The sequence below is a fragment of the Lissotriton vulgaris genome, chromosome 1_1, assembly GCF_964263255.1.
Source record: "Lissotriton vulgaris chromosome 1_1, aLisVul1.2, whole genome shotgun sequence".
NCBI lineage: Eukaryota > Metazoa > Chordata > Amphibia > Caudata > Salamandridae > Lissotriton > Lissotriton vulgaris.
The window spans coordinates 1,258,899,154-1,258,915,968 of NC_141685.1; positions in this window are offsets into that span (position 1 = coordinate 1,258,899,154).

Sequence of the window (16,815 nt, forward strand, 5' to 3'; positions counted from 1 at the left end):
GAGTGTTGAAGAAAGGGGTGCGGGGTCCAAAGTTGTTGTGGTACCACAGTCCTTGTCCAAGTGCTGTGCCGGGGAGACAATGAGGGCAAGCAGTCCCTCTGCAGTATTAGCTCTGCAGGATAAGGATGGTAGGAAATGAGGGAATCTAGCACACCGGAGCCACAGGGAGACACCCTGCCACAGTCCCCCCACTAACTGCACCTCTGCTCCAGGCAGCGGCCGCTTCCGTGGTCAAGCACAATACGGACCCATGTGCCTCCACAGCCGCCCTGTCTCAGAGGCAATTCCCAGGAGTTCCCTGTGCAGTGTGATGCCTTGATCAGGCTTCAATAGTGTTCCGCCTGCTCCACAATGACAGCGGCAGATGCAGGGCGATCCCGGGTACAATATAGCATGTGTAGTGACTGTAGATCAGGCGCGCAACGCCCATTGAGCTGTATGCGATTCAGCCCCCCCACCCCGTCGTGTGTCTTAACCCAAGCTGCTACTGTGGGCTCGGCTGCACATAGTCTGATCAGGCCTCAATAGTGTTCCGCCTGCTCCACGATGACAGCGGCAGGTGCAGGGCGATACCGGGGACAATATAGCACGTGTAGTGACTGCAGATCAGGCATGCAATGCCCATTGAGCTGTATGGTCTTCAGCCCCCCCCCCCCATCCCGTTGTGTGTCTTAACCCAAGCTGCTGCTGTGGGCTCGGCTGCACATAGTCTGATCTCCGACATGCCCAAGTTTTTAACAGGTCTTTGAAGGTCATTGCATATTTACATTCATTTGTAAATTGGTTACTGAGGCTTAGTTTTTTTCTGGTTCCAGTACCCCCTGGGCCTCCACTCTGCCTATTCCTTACATTGTATTTTACATTTACTGCCGTAGTGGGAGAATGCATTTCATAAAAAGGAATATAAAGAGGAGTTGCCAAAAGAAAAATGCCAGCCATGTGTTGTATAAAGAGCCTGCAAAGTGGGGTTGCAAAAGAAAAATGCCAGTCATGTGCGGTTTAAAGATCCTTCAAAAACCTGGTCTTGACACAAAATAAGGTTATAAATAAAAAAGTAAGTATTCATTTGTAAAGTGACTTCTCTGTCTTTGTTCCCTTTAATTATTAGTCATGGATCATTCAGGCAGCCCTAGAACACAATTAAAATGTATATTTGCTGTTCGAAGTATGCACAGATAAGTGCTGAAAATACTGATTTAGGTGATTGCTTCTTTTTGTATCATCTGGAACATCAAATTAATAAGCTGGCAACCCTAATCATAAGACTGGAAGTTTGTTGCAGGATCAGCACATTATGTATTTCCTCACCCTGATCCCTGATTAATGCCATAATAACAGGGCTTAAAGTGGGCCAGGTCCTGCTGGTGCTCAGCACCAGCAGTTCGTAAAAGCAGGTGCCGAGATGGATTCCTATCGGTCTCTCCATTATCACCCTAACACCCAGACTGAAAAATAAAATCTTCACTCTACAGCAGTACACTGTTTTGTTGTCACTTTATTTTTTTTGCATTTCTGTATTGCTAAACTTGAAGTGCTTTCTTTACATGAGCACCAACAAGGACATCTTCATTTATTTTTTAGTAGGCATGGACGATTAAGTGATGTGCCCAGACCACAGGATGTTGAGCTGACACAGATTCAAACCTGCATCCTCGGCTCCAAAGTTGGCAGCTCTAGCCATTACACCACAACCTCTTCCACAAGAACTAAAGCATTTTCAATAACATATGCAACGAAGCCATCGGTGTGTGTATGCATGTAGCATATTTATCTTACGCAACTAACAACCTTTGACAAATCCAACGGTCCTGGCTTTCTTGTAGGTGTAATGCTACTTATGTACAGAGAAGCAGCAAAATACCAGTCTGAGCATAGATTTTTAACAAGACGGAACAAAATGCCAGTACTGAGTACCATTTACTAAATTACTTCATATCTAGACCCATGAAACTAAACCAACAGGTCCACACTGTTCAAATTGCCATTTTTCATTTTATTTGGCAACCAGCTTTTTTGTATTGCTTATCAAAAAAACACTCTATACACCTACAAAATCCTATTGAAAGAGAAAATATAAAAGACATACTTAATGAAAACACTTCACCATGGTGACATCAACAACCACTCAATACTTCCTTTCAGTCATTCCCCCAATCATCCACAACACTAATAGCATTCAACTATCACAACACATACACACCCACCCGGGTCGGGCCAAACCTGACTACTTAACTTGAAAAAGGCCACGTCCCAGGGAGGACCTCAATACAAAAAAGCCAAACAACCAAACGATTGGGCCTCAATCTTACAGTGGCGCACACTCAATTCAATTCAATTCAAAAACCGCTTTATTCGATTATTTGAAATCATAAAAGCATACTATTCAATTACATTTTTAAAATCACATTAACAAGATCAAATAAATATATTTACATATAATACAATTCATATACACAACTCTCAGAGTTCATTGAGTACACAAGTTTCCAGAATATCTTGTCAAATATACACATGATCTATAAATAAAATCGATAGGAGTTCTTGTTCAAATGTCTAATCAGTTAAGTCTTTGCGGTCTCTTCCGACATTGAAAGTTACTTTTACTCTTACTCACAATTTATTTCCTCTAAGTGTCTAGTTTTTCTGTTGCGGATAGATGTTACAATAAAATTGCCTACCCCGAACATAACAACCGAGGATTCCATCAGCTGTAAGTATATTAAGGCAGGTTTTGCTTGTATAAAACCCCTATTTTTCAACAGTGGTGTAATAAACCTTTTCCTTCCTTCCGTGTAAAACGGACAAAAGAACACAAAATGCATCGTGTCCTGGTATGAGTGATAATCACAATTACAGGGGGCGGCATCCTCCGGTTTACTCCACTCCCTGTAATTTCCCAATAATACATGCAATTGATTAAAACGGAATTTAGTTAACAGCCATCGGTGGTAAGGTTTGGTAACAATCGTCAAGTAAGGTTGAATAGACATTGTCAGTATCAGTAAATAATGAGCCCTCACTGTCGGTTTGCAGAGTTCCTTGGCCTCACGGTCCAATTCCCTAGATTTTATAAAGTTGGTTTTTACCCAGTTAATGTCAGCTTTGATTAAGGTTTCTGGGTTTGAAAATATTTCTGGGCGCCCAAGATAGTTAGATGATGCTTTGATATAGGACAATCATTTTATTTCAGCTGCTTTATCTAATGCCAAGCAGTCCTTAATAATCTTTTGGTTAAGGGTCAGGGTGGGGTTTATCTATATTTTGATCCATTGCAGGATAGGGGCCATATTCAGATGATCTGAGATGTATCCCATCCCTAGCTCTCGGTGTGTGGCAAAACTGGGAGTTGATTGAGGGTGGCCCAACAGGGCCCGTAAAAATGTATTTTCCTCCCTCTGTATACAAGTTATGTCCTTGTGTCCCCATATTGCAGCCCCATACCTAGCTATGGCCACAGATTTCGCTTGGTAAATAGACAAAATTGCTTCCCCTGGTTTGCCACCCAGTCTCTTAGCAAAACCAAGAATAGCAGATGATGATCTCTTTATGGCAGCTACTTTATTTAGTAATTGGGGGACCCAGGAGCCTACATCATCGAAGACCACTCTTAAATAAGTGAAGACTCTAACCTTAGTTATTGTATTGGCATTACACGACACTGTTTTAAATTGCTTTCTACTTTTCCCTAGAGACATAACATGGGATTTATCCGTATTAACCATCAAGTCGAATTTGTCCATAAACTCTCCGAATGAGTCTAACAATTTTTGTAAGGCGTTAGGTGTTCTTGCCAAAAGTACTGTGTCGTCTGCGTATAGAAGTACTGGAATGTACATTCCTCCCATACGCGGAGTATCTGTTGTTACAGTTGCCAGGACTTTCTCTAGGGAGATGATGTAAAGTGTAAACAGCATTGGGGCCCATATACAGCCTTGACGCACCCCTCTGCCTGATTTAAATGTGGCAGTGCATTTTCCCTCTTGCGTCATTCTGATTGTAGCTGATAGGTCCCTGTATAGCTCGGCAAGAAAATTTACCAGAGCCTGGTCCAAACCCAGCTCCAGGAGCATTTTCCACAGCTTTGATCTATTAACTAAATCAAAAGCTGTGGATAGGTCCATAAATGCCAAAAAAATTGAGCCTTTTGATGCTATTGTATATTTATTCACTATTAGGTGTAAGTTTAGGCATTGATCTTCCGTACCTCTTCCTGCTCTAAACCCATATTGGGCATCGCATAAAATGTCTTTATCCATCACCTAGGCATTTATCCTTGTCAAAATTACTTTTCCTAATATCTTGATCGATGTATCAATCAAGGAAATAGGGCGATAACATCTTGGGTCCCCTCTTTGGCCCTTCTTAAATATCGGTATTATAATAGAGCAGGACCAAGTCTTAGGGAAGGTAGAAGGGCTAGAGTTAGCTGCTAGATTGAAAACATTAGTAAGTATTATGGACCAGAGCTCGGGGTTGGCTTTGTACAAGTCAGATGGTACCCCATCAGGTCCTGGTGCTTTCTTAGCAGATGTTTCAGCTATCGCTAACTGTACCTCTTTGATCGTGATATTCTGTACGGGACCTACTATTTCTTTAGAGAACGTCTCATAACTATCCAGTTCCAAATTACTGCCATAGACATTCTCAAAATGGGTTAACCATTCTTGTTCAGTAATGTTTACTTCTAATGGAGCATTATCCAGCCCATTAAACAAAGGAGAATTGACTATAGTCTAGAATTTGGAGCTGTTCCTTAAAGTTTCTTTTTCAAATAGTGAGTCCCATGCGTCTTGTTTTAGATCATTTTTCCAATTTTGTAGTGTCTTTTTGTATAATTTCCTTAACAAGGAAACCTTACTCTTATCTCTAGGTTTCTTATTTAGGGCTTGCAGGAGCTCACCATGTATTTTGGTACATTTATGGTCGAACCATCTATGCTCCTTTTTTGGTTTATGTGATGTCTTCACCGTAAGTTCTGAAGTGACCTGTTGGCAGATCTTTTCGAACGAGGTTATTACATCACCCCCAAATCTAAGTGGGTCTCTACAGGTGTCAATTTCATTTCCGACCTTAGATTTAATTGTGGATAAGAGCTCCTCAGGTATAATTTTGTTCCATTGTAACCTCCTCCCCTGATCCTTGACTCGAACACTAGTGATAACTTTAACAGTCTCCGTTTTATTAAAAGAAAGTGTGGTGTTAGCCAGTTCCATAACCACTGGGTTATGGTCACTAAACGAAAATTGAATAGCATTATAGTATAAAACAGAACTTAATAATGCAGGGGATATAAACATGTAATCAATTATAGTTTCACTTTCTCTTGCATTGTATGTAGGTACCCGATCCTTTCTATCTGCAAAGCCAGGTTCGAACAGATCTACCTCTGTGAGTAATTCCTCTAGGGCAGATCCCTTTCCTTAGTGTTCGAAGTGTTGATAACTTGAGTAGGCCGGGTAGTCAGCTTCTGAGTACTGACAATTTAGATCACAAAAATGCACGTTAAAATCTCCCATTAGGATGATGGAGAAAAAAAGTGGTTTGAGCTTCTTTGTATGTGTTTAAGAATTTGGATAATGCATCAATGTGCTCATTTGGGGAATCTCCCTGTGGCGCATTATAGAAATGAATATGTACCACTTTGTTTTTATTTGGCATTAAAACTTCTAATGCTAAAATGTTAGGGGAAATAGATTTTAGCTCTTTCACTGATCCTAATATATTAACCGTAGTTAGAACTATCAGGCCTCCTTTATCCCTCCCTGATTTGGATATACATGAGGGAACAAAGTAAAAGGTAAACCCATCCACCCAAAAATTACACTCCCTATCCCATGTTTCTTGCAATGCTACTATATCATGTTGCCTCAGAAATTCTATATATGTCTTATTATCCCTCTTAGCACGTAATCCTGCGATATTCCAGCTCATAAGCTTGACACTCAAATTAACCTTCCAAATATCACAGCGAACAAAAATTATTAACAGTGCACCAGTGGATGAATTAATTTACAACACGTTTGTTTGACATAACACAATACAAAGGTCGACGTGTTTCAAACCCAACAGGTAACAGGGTTCTCATCAGGACCACAGAATCTTAGTCATGCGGCAGCAGACCAAGTCTGCTAAGCCAGGAATGAAGTAAGCAAGAGGGAGTGTAGAGAGATGTCTCCAAGAGCTCTTCCTAATATTACTTGGATATTTAATTGTATGATCGTCGATATGGAGTCCGTATAACCTTATTCACTACGTGTCCACAACGTGAGCATGCAATCATCAAGGACCATTTTCCTTCTATTCAGATTCTGAACACTACTGAATATTTGGAATTCAGGCAATCGTTTCCTCGCCCGTCCACCGTCCACAACTCTGGCGTCTGACGCAGCGCATCCCACGGCTTCAATCCCAGAAAGCTGTGGGACGTGCCGCGACATTGGGTTTCTTTGCCCTCAGCAGGCTCAGAATCTGTCTTGGGAGTTTCTTTTGAACAGGGCTGCTATTCACAAAAGATCTGGTCTTTGTTGAAGGCAGTCAGTCCTTGCAAGGAGTCACTGGCTGCAGGACAAGGCAACTTTTGGTGTAGGATCTCTGGTAACTGCAGATGGGCCGGTAGGGCTGAGGCCAGGTCAATTCTTCTCTGCAGTCTCCTCTGCTGGGCGTATTCTTTCATCCTTCTTCTTCTTAGGTTGCAGAAATCTGTCTTCTTGGTTCACGGCTGGCCCCTAAATACTGAATCATGGGGACATTTTAGGGGTCTCAAGATCAGTAGCCAATGGGCTGCTGACCTTAGGGTGACTACACCATTGGTGTGTTCACCCCACGTGGGGGAGCGGGTACAATCCTGAACCCTGATTGGAGAGTGTCTGCCATCGGGGAGCACTGAAGTGTGGGCTTCACCCCACCTCCCCCACCTGAGGGTTGGGACTGGAAGAGGTAAGCACAACTTCTGGGCAGTGCTAATTTCTCTCACGTGCCTTCCTGACGAAAAGGAGGGGAAACAGGAAGTGGGCCTGCTCCTGATAGCAGGAGAGGCTGGGAGTTGGTTAACAAAGGCAGCAAGGCCTTTGAAGCTCCCCTGCCACAGATGGCTCTGCCAGACCTGGGGGAGGTGTGACCACCTCCGCCCAGAAAAGACTTTGTTTCTGGGCTCCGGGAGCGAAGGCTTCCATCCCAGGTGTCATGAAACAGGTCTTGTGGTGGCAGGCTGATGTGTACCAGTCAAGGAACCCACCAGAGGCTGGTTGTTTTTTCAGGGGGCATCTCTAAGGTGCCTGTCTGAGTGCATTGTGTAATAAACCCCACACTGATATCAGTCTAGGTTTAGTATGCTAAGAAGTTTGCTTCAAAACTTCCCAGAATTCAGTAATGCCATTATGGTGCTGTGGAGTTTACAATGCCACACCCCCAGACCATATTCTCTTTATGGCTTTACTGCACTTACAATGTCTAAAAATTGACTTAGACACTCTAGGGGTACAGAGCTCATGTAACAGTACCCTCACCAGTGGTATTGTGCACCCAGCTAGAGGGGTGTCTCACCTATTCCATAGGCAGTGGGTTACAGGCATTGCACACAGGGATGTGTGCCATGTTGACTCCTCACGTTTCTTGGCACCACAACAGACAGCCTGCAATGGTAGTGTGTGTGTGTTAAGGTACAGGACCTCTAAGGGCGACATATTATGTGCTGCAGCCCTTAGAGGCATTCCCTCATCCCAGTGCCCTTGGTACCCATGGTACATTTTACAAGGGACTTACATGTGGCCAGAGAGGTGCCAATTGGGGTTACAAATGTACAGTTTTGGGAAAGAACACAGGCCCTGGGAACCTGAATGGCAGGGACCCAGGGCATATCAAGTCAAAGTGCATCAGAAATCTAGCAAAAAGTGGGTGGGTACTGTAATAGAAACCCATCTTCCTACACTCCCCATTTTTTCCATCCCACTTAAAGCCCTGCAAAATAGCAATAGTTTAACTTATATCTGAAACTCAATGCTGCTGTCAAAAGCATGATAAGTTACTTCAAGTGTCTGGGAATGCACCCTGCATTCAGACAACTCACTCCTCATTTTCGCCCTTCACTTTCACGCTAACCCTTCACTCACAGTGATCACAATGCACTCCCGCTGATCACCATGCACTCACACCATTCACCTGCTCCCCCTGCACTCACAGCGATAACTCTCCACTCACAATGCACTTGCGCTGTTCACCCTGTAGTCACACAAACACACTACTCACCGCACTCATGTGACACTTCACCCACCTGTCCCCCTCACTGCTCAATCTGCAATCTCACTCAAACAAGACCAGCATTAGCTATGCATTTATTCATCCCACTCGGCACTTACGTCTGCACAATATGGTCACCTCACTCACCCTGCAGTCACTCCTCTTACTCTACTCTCACACTACTCTCACACTGTTGCATTACTCACCGTGCACTCACATGGGCACTCCTGCCACCCACACAGTGCAGAGGATTAATATGCCTGCTACAAAGAACGTGTACCATGCAGATCACAGAAATGTGTGATTATACTATGAGTAGCGCTATAAAAAATTAAATGTTTTTCAGAAAAGTGCTATAGAGAGATGAGGTGCATTGTTGGTGAACGGTACTGAGGGAATTCATGCAAAAGGAGGAAATGTGGGAGGGAGTGCCCCCAAAAATATGTTGCACCATGTGCAACCAGTGTTAGCGCCAGCCCTGGCTGGGAGTGTTAGTCTCCCACGCCCCCGAGTCGTTGGGTCTAGTTGCGCCCCTGCTGCAGATGGATGGGTGGTGGTTTCCAGGATCAGCGACGGATAAAGGGTCAGAAGTGCGCAGCTTCCCTATCTTTGCCCTGATAGCCATGTCCCCGGGTAAGCATCTGTCATATTGGTGTAACATTTTTCATTCGGCTAGGTGATAGTTCTGTTTCCCACAGGAGGATTGCTCATGCTGTTAAAGACTGAGACAGGTAGACGGATCAGGAGGTAATATAGGTTTAAAAGAGTTTGGGGGCCATTCATCACACACAGGAAAAACTCATGGGTCTTGGCTGAGATCCAGCCACTGTATCAGTAAGGGGTTCTCAACTACACATTACGTCCCCAGACAGAGCGCACACAATTGGCGATAATTAGAATACACTGATACGTTTGATCTGTGGAGTACACAATAAAATGGGGATTAAGGCCCTAGAAAGTATTTTATAAAAATACCTTCATCTGTTGCCTATTGATCAATATATGACTTGCTTGACTGCAATCCATGTATAATGAAAGTCTGAGGCAAAATTCGCACTCCGGGTATAAAACTGAAATAAACTTGAAAAAAAAAGTCGCTAAATGTCCTAGAATTTTTTTTTTCAAATAAGAATCAAGAACCAGCTAACCGATTCTAGATCCAGGTGCAGGCACCTAGGAAGAAGCAACATTTTATGGAATGCATAATCACTGGAGTCGTGAGCAGTTTCACTGACGGGGCATCTTAATCAGCACGAAGAGTTTCACGTCTGTTTTCTAGCAACTTTGGGATGGCAGAGAATGCCAGGCCGGAGTTTATCTATAAATTGACCAGGCTTCATCTCGATAATAAGCGCACACAAGTATTGCTATTCGGTACCCAAGCTCCCAATGCAGCCGACAAGGTTTTTGGTCTAGAGAGGCTTAAATTGCGAATAATCCCTTCATGGTTTGTATCGTTCTGTCATTTTCCCCCTTACTGTGAGAGTAATGTCTTCTGTTAGCTAGGATGCAATTTTAAATAAATCATCTCGTGCCTATGAAAGAAAAGAGAAAGCAGAGTCTTCAATTCAGGATGAGGATTACTTTCCCTATGTAAACCTACATTAAAATCAGTACAAAACAAATGAAAAAGTGTTTCTCGCCAAAAAAAAGGGACGATTAACTTCACAAAGTGCCTTATCCACTGACCGGACTCTTATTTTCGCTATCTTTTTCATTATTCCTGACTCGCCTCTGTAAGTCTGCTCAGCAATTTTACTGAGCAAGATAGCTTCTCAAGATGTCGCGTTTGGTTTCCCTGCTTCCGTCCTTCGGGTCTTGCGGATTATCTAGAGCCAGGCCCATCGCTGGATGCTGGCAGCAGAGACTCTTCCAAGGCAGCACATGCCTGATGTTCACAAGGCTCACTCAGGGGAAGGTCCTCATTTATTCTAGCTGAGGAATGTGGATGAGAGGGGTGGATAACCAGCACCTAAAGAAGAGGGAAAGTGAATGACTTGACCTGCTACATAAAAGGCAAATAGTAAATAAATGTATTATTTGAAAATAAAACATAAATAGCGCATATGGATGCTATCACCAGAGTCTAAAGCTATCCTATCCTCTTAGGCGCACCACTTGTGTTTTGAGGAAGATTGAACAGGTGCGTGTGCGTCTACTGGAACCAAAGTACGTTTTTCTGAGTTACTGTTTGCAATTAACATTTCTCAGAGCTTGTATTATGTATTTGTTATAAAAGGGATTGATTGAAAGGGCGTTCTCAAGAGAAGTCTAGCACTGAATGCGAGACTTCGTAGGGACGGTTTCAGAAGAAGGGAAATGTGCGGCTTCTGCAAAATATTTTTGGGCAGATTTACAATAACTGGAGCATCCCTGCATATCAGCAGGGATGTGGTAGTTATTGTGCGCCACGGCTCCGCCACCATGGATGCGCCACATTTACAATGTGAGAATTGAAAGTGGGCAACCCAGTATACCCTTGAGGGTTTGGGCAAAAGTATGATAGGGTGAAGATACCTTCAAGGGATTTTAGTAAAACAAGAATTTTAGAATCACTTAAGGAATGAAATCGTGTGGGCTTAGTGATTTGAGCCCACTGGTGCTGGTTATGCAACAACAGAGATTTACATATATTCAAAACTGTCACTTATGAATGATCAGAAAAAGAAGAGAGCAAAAAGGGATTGAAAGACGGGTGTATATTTAAAAAAAGTATTTCATCTTTTGTCAAATCAAGTTAAAATGTTGGGTACAAGATGAAAAACAATGACGCAGAAGGGAAAGTACATTAATCAACACAGCCCTTGCTACATCAATTGCTCAAGCTTTTCTAGCTATCACAAAATTAATTAAACATTCAATGGTAGATAAAGCCACAGTCGACGTTTCGGTCTCTATTCTTTCGTGTGAGAGACCATCCTTCAGCAGTACAAGCAATTACAGAGTGAGGACGGACTCTGACTCATTTAATCCAGAGCATACTCCCTTACTGAGAAATTCTGGCAAGAAGACACTATTATACCTTATAATGTGTAAGGGTACTCAAGATATGAAATCCATGTCCTGAGGATGGTCTCTCACACGAAAGAATAGAGACTGAAACGTCGACTGTGGCTTTATCTACCACTGAATGTTTAATTAATTTTGTGATAGGTAGAAAAGCTTGAGCAATTGATGTAGCAAGGGCTGTGTTGATTAATGTATTTTCCCTTCTGCAGCATTGTTTTTCATCTTGTACCCAACATTTTAACTTGATTTGACAAAAGATTAAATACTTTTTTTAAATATACACCCGTCTTTCAATCCCTTTTTGCTCTCTTCTTTTTCTGATCACTCATAAGTGACAGTTTTGAATATATGTGAATCTCTGTTGTTGCATAACCAGCACCATTGGGCTCAAATCACTAAGCCCACACAATTTCATTTCTTAAGTGATTCTAAAATTCTTGTTTTACTAAAATCCCTTGAAGGTATCTTCACCCTATCTCACATTTACAATGCGGCGCACCATGGGGCAAAAACGGCACAGATGCGTGATGCATCAGTGCCGTAAAGGCGGCGCATTGCTGGAGTTGCGTCGCAAGCACAACTCAGCTCCAGCAATGCTCTTGGGGCCCTATCTTTACAATGCTGCGTCAATCCTTATGCCTGGGCTCAAACGTGACTGAGTGAAATCTTATGGATTTCACTCTGCCACTTTTGGAAGGCATTCCTGCGCCGGAACGCCCCCCCCCCCTGCGCAAGAACACCTACTTCTGGCACAGGCTTTACAACGTGACACATCTCCCAGTTGTGTCACGTTGTAAATACCTTTGATGGAGCAAGGTTTGCACACGTAAAGCAACTTGCTTGTATTCAGCCCTCTCGAAAACAATATTAATGTACTAACTAACATGTTTCGTCATATTAATATTGCATTACAAGGCATTTCTAGTATCTAGGGGACGCTCGACAATGTGCTTGTACTAACTATAATCCGCTTGCATTAAAATGGCTGCTGCTACGCGGGATTTTCTACGGAGCATGCGTCTGTCACCCTCACATGACATGACGTATTACTTCGCTTGGTGGGAAACTTTTGCTTCTGCGCACTAGAACTAAGATGGCTGTTCCGTGTCATAACGTGCAAGAAGCTTGCATCGCGGCTTTTGCTAAACTGTTCGTTCTACCTAACCTTTAATGCAATTGTTAAAGTAAAATAATGGGAATAGAATAGAGATAAGTGGTATAGATTTCACTAATTTATTCTGTGTCTCTAAAACTGTTTTTCTTCTATTTTTGCATGTATCACATTTGGGCCTGAAATGTACTTCTGAACTCCATCTTTGGAAGAACTGTGCCTGCGCAAAGAAGCTTAAGTTACTGAAGCCATGGCATTGAACCGATGCCAGCATCAGACATGAACTGTGAAAAACTATGGGAACATATCCTCCTCACCCTGCCAGAGGAAGCTGAATTGTATAATTTGTTAAAACATTGTATGTTATTGATACATTCACTGCCGACTGGAATAAAAGTACATGGGAAGATAAAGTTATGGGAGGGAATGTAAATTAAATACCGAATGACAGTTACCTCATATTAATATGGTGTGATGACCTCTCCTCGTCTTTTGACCAATAAAATTGTGGGATTCACACATTTGCAACATTGGAGGGTGGTACACTGACCTTGAAAATAGTATAACTAGGGTAGGCTTAGTTAGTCAGAGTGTCCGACTTGTCCGAATAGCTGACCTGTCACTGACCCAACGCACTCAATAGGTGATCGAGAGCAGAGGTGCTGGCAGGGCACTCTGTCAAAAGATTCGATAACCCAATCGGGGTTCGGGAGAGGAGTTCGATAACCCAATCGGGGTTCGACTGTTAGCTGCAGAGAGGGTTTACAATGCTGGTGTTCTGAACTTTAGCTGTGGTGCCGATTTTAGCCTGTGGTGGTCCAGTCCTGGTCCAAATTTGGTCCGTAACCTGTCCTGATTCTGGTCTGCACCTGTTCGTTCGCGCTGGCACCTGCACTTTGGGATTCCTATCCTTTATTCCAGCCATTGGCCAGGGTTGGTCTTCACACCATTCTAGGTAACTAGAAAGTTTGGGTTTGTCATTGTACTGTTTTCCCTTTTCTACCCACCCTGTGTTTATTGCATAACAATATTTCTTTCCAAATTATTGCACATTTCCTTTTTCATTATTCTAATAGAGCAAGAAATTATTTGATTTAATTATGGTTTTCAAACATTTAAGAATTTTACTTAGATAAAAGAACTTAAACCTTTTCTGAGTTTGTGGTTATTTATGAAACTGTAATGTTGTTCTATTACCTGTTTTCTTGCTAACTCCATTGATCCTCTAGGATTTAGATATTGGTGACTTGGATTGGTAAATCGAATGGTATAGGTCCCGAATGGTAAATTAAAATTGATTGAGTGTAGGTTTACCTGTTCAATGTTATAAAGTTTTATGGGCCCAGGTGAGTAAACCAAGCAGGTGAGCTTGTGCGCTATCAGTTAATTTGGTAGCAGCGTGATGGTTAGCGTTTAGTTAAGATAGGTAGTTAGTTGTAGTTAGTTGGTTAATTGAATTGCATTGTGTATTTTTATATAATGAATTTATGTATTAACCAAACTTGTTTGTACCTGTTATATATTTGTTTTGGAATCCCTGGGGGTAGAATAACAGGTGGTAAATAGAAGCCACTCTGTAGTGAGGTCACTTGCCTGTGGAAGTAAGTGCATGGTTAGGTAAAACCGGAAGCACTATTTTAGGGACTTTCTGTATAAATGTGTGAATAATTGATAGCAAAGAGTTCTCTAGTAAAACTTTGGTGTGATATCACCTAGAAAGGGTCACACTGAAGGAGTAACAGGTTCTTCTGAGCTTGATTGACAGCAAAGGGGTTCGCTGGTGAAACTTTGGCCTTATATCACCTAGAAATTGTAAGCCCGAGGGAGTAACAGGTTCTCCGATGTTTATGTAAAAGGTAGACGGAAGGGATCAACTTGTAGTGTATGAAGAGTAAACGTAAGGGAGTTACTCGCAGTGAATACAAGTCATTCTTTTCTTTGAATTAGTTACTCAGGCACAGTGGTGAATGTTTTTACGTCGTTAATTAATGAAATGAATATTTAAGGTGAATAGAAATAAGTTCTCGTATTACCTTGCAAAGGAGGGAGTCAGTTGTGGAGCTGCTCTCACATCACCTAGAGCCGCGCTGGTATTGGTTGAGACAGCGGGTGTGTAGCTGAGGTAATGTTGTAAAGGAGGGGTGAGTACAGGAGCATGAGAACTTGTCTCACGAGAAAAGCAGCGCAAATATTGGCCGGATTTATTTGAATTCTAATTGTTGACTGGCCATTGAAAATAATAAACATTGGTATTGGAGTTTTTTTTTTCCGTAAACATCTAAGTGTCATCACAAAAGTAAAGCGGCATAAAATATATGTGGCATTTAGATCCAGGATTCATAGGAAATAGACAAGATAGAAAATATCTAGGTTTTGCTAAGGAACAGATGATTAGAGGGAGACCTTATATCATGTACGGAGATTAAACAAAATGTCATTTGTCAAGAAAATCAAAACTTTCTTCAAAAAAGATAAACAGATAAAAACCGGAGAAGGGATTACTATTCCACCACCGAATACGCCCGCATCATACATGATGGTTGAAAGGGGCTTTCACACTTGTGTGTGGTTGGAAAATTGGATAGAGTACACAAAAAATTATGGTGTTTTAGCATTTCCAGAAAATTTCCAGACAATGTTACCTTCAATGGTAGAGTTTTGTACAATTTAAGAGCACGCATGAATGAATTAGATCCTAGACCTAGATTAACTCAATACCAAGCTTTAGAGGAATGGGAAACAGAGGCTTTTGAGCGAGATATATCTAGAAGTGACAGAAATTGGAGTAAATTCTATTCCAGATTTCCTAAAGAGACAGGAGATAAACAGATGAAACAATGGGGTCAGTCTATGTTAGTGGAAGGGTTATACTCTGTCTGGGCTTTAGAAGAACAAACAGGAAATAAAAGTACAGAGAAAACTAAAAATGTAATCCAGAAGATGATTACCTAGAGGATTTATTAATGAAAAATCCGCCACCTTATAATGAGGAGCAAATTCAAGTTAATCCTAGTGCTCCATTCTTAAAGCCGCAAGTAATACATGAGACATCATTAGAAAAAGTGTTACAAGAAAAGGAACGAGAAGAAATAAATAAACAAAGAAATGGGTTAATTCAGAAAAGTACCCAGTTAAATACAAGTCCTGAAGCCTTAACGATTCCAGTGACTATAGGTCCGGTTCCTTTATATGGAGATAAGCAAACCAGTCCTAGACCTCGCGTTCTAACTACACCTGTAGTGCAGCCAAGAAAAGAAACATTAATAGTAGATGATCAAGCAAGTGAATGCGAGTCAGATATTTCTATGATGGATTTACCTATAAGAGAACCAATAAGTAGCTCAGTTAGGAAAACTACACCTGTAAATTCTAGAGAGGTACAAATAGAAACTTCCTCAGGTACGGGAAGTGCTACTGTAGTTAGCCCAGAGGAAATTGAAAGATGGTCTCGAGAAATAGAAAAACCATAATCACAGCCAAAGACATTGGATATTTTTAAATTAAGAATTGAATTAGAAGAACTGCTTCCTGGAAATGAGGGGTTAGACCAATTAAATGCATTAAATGAAGATGAATTGTTGTTTATATGTTGAAGTATCACTCGAAATACAAAAACATTTCAAGGAAGAGATTTGCACACCAAATGGTGTTGAAATTCAAACCCCAGATGAAGATGGAATTTACTAAATTAATGTTAGCAAAACAAGGACCTGAAAATAAAAAGTTGACTTTGGAAGATTTGCCAAAAGGGTTACAACATACTGTAAATCCTAAGGTGTGGGATTTCACAGGAAAAGATGTAGGATTAATGGCAAATGTCAATCCAGTAAAAGTGACAGTAAAAGAAGGTGCAGTTTACCCAAATATTCGACAGTACAAAATGAGCCCAGAAATAAAAGCAGGAGTTGCACTAGAAATAAAGCGTCTAGTTGAAGTAGGTATTTTGCAGGAGATAATGAGTAGTCCATGTAATTCACCCATAATTGACATAAAGAAACCGAGCGGAAAGAACAGGGTCGTACAAGACCTCTGCAAAATTAATAAAATTGTTGTCCCATGTTGCCCAGTTGTGCCAAACCCTGCTGTAATTTTGTATCAAATACCCTGGGCAGCAGGCTGGCTTACTGTAATAGATTTTTGCCATGAATTTTTCTCCATACCATTACATCCAGATAGCAAATATATTTTCTCATTCAAATTTGACGACCATATCTACGTTTGGAATTGTGTCCTCAGGGGTACACAGAAAGTCCATCAAATTTTAATCAGATCTTGAAAAAGTGCCTTGAATCTCTGATATTGACTGGACAATCAGTCTTGGTGCAGTATATAGACGACTTTGCTCTACTGAATCATTTAGGTTAAGGAGGACACAAAGTATCACCTGAGAAACTGCAATTTTATACTACATCAGTGAAATATCTGGGGTACCAGATAGAGAGAGGTGTCAGAAGAGTTAC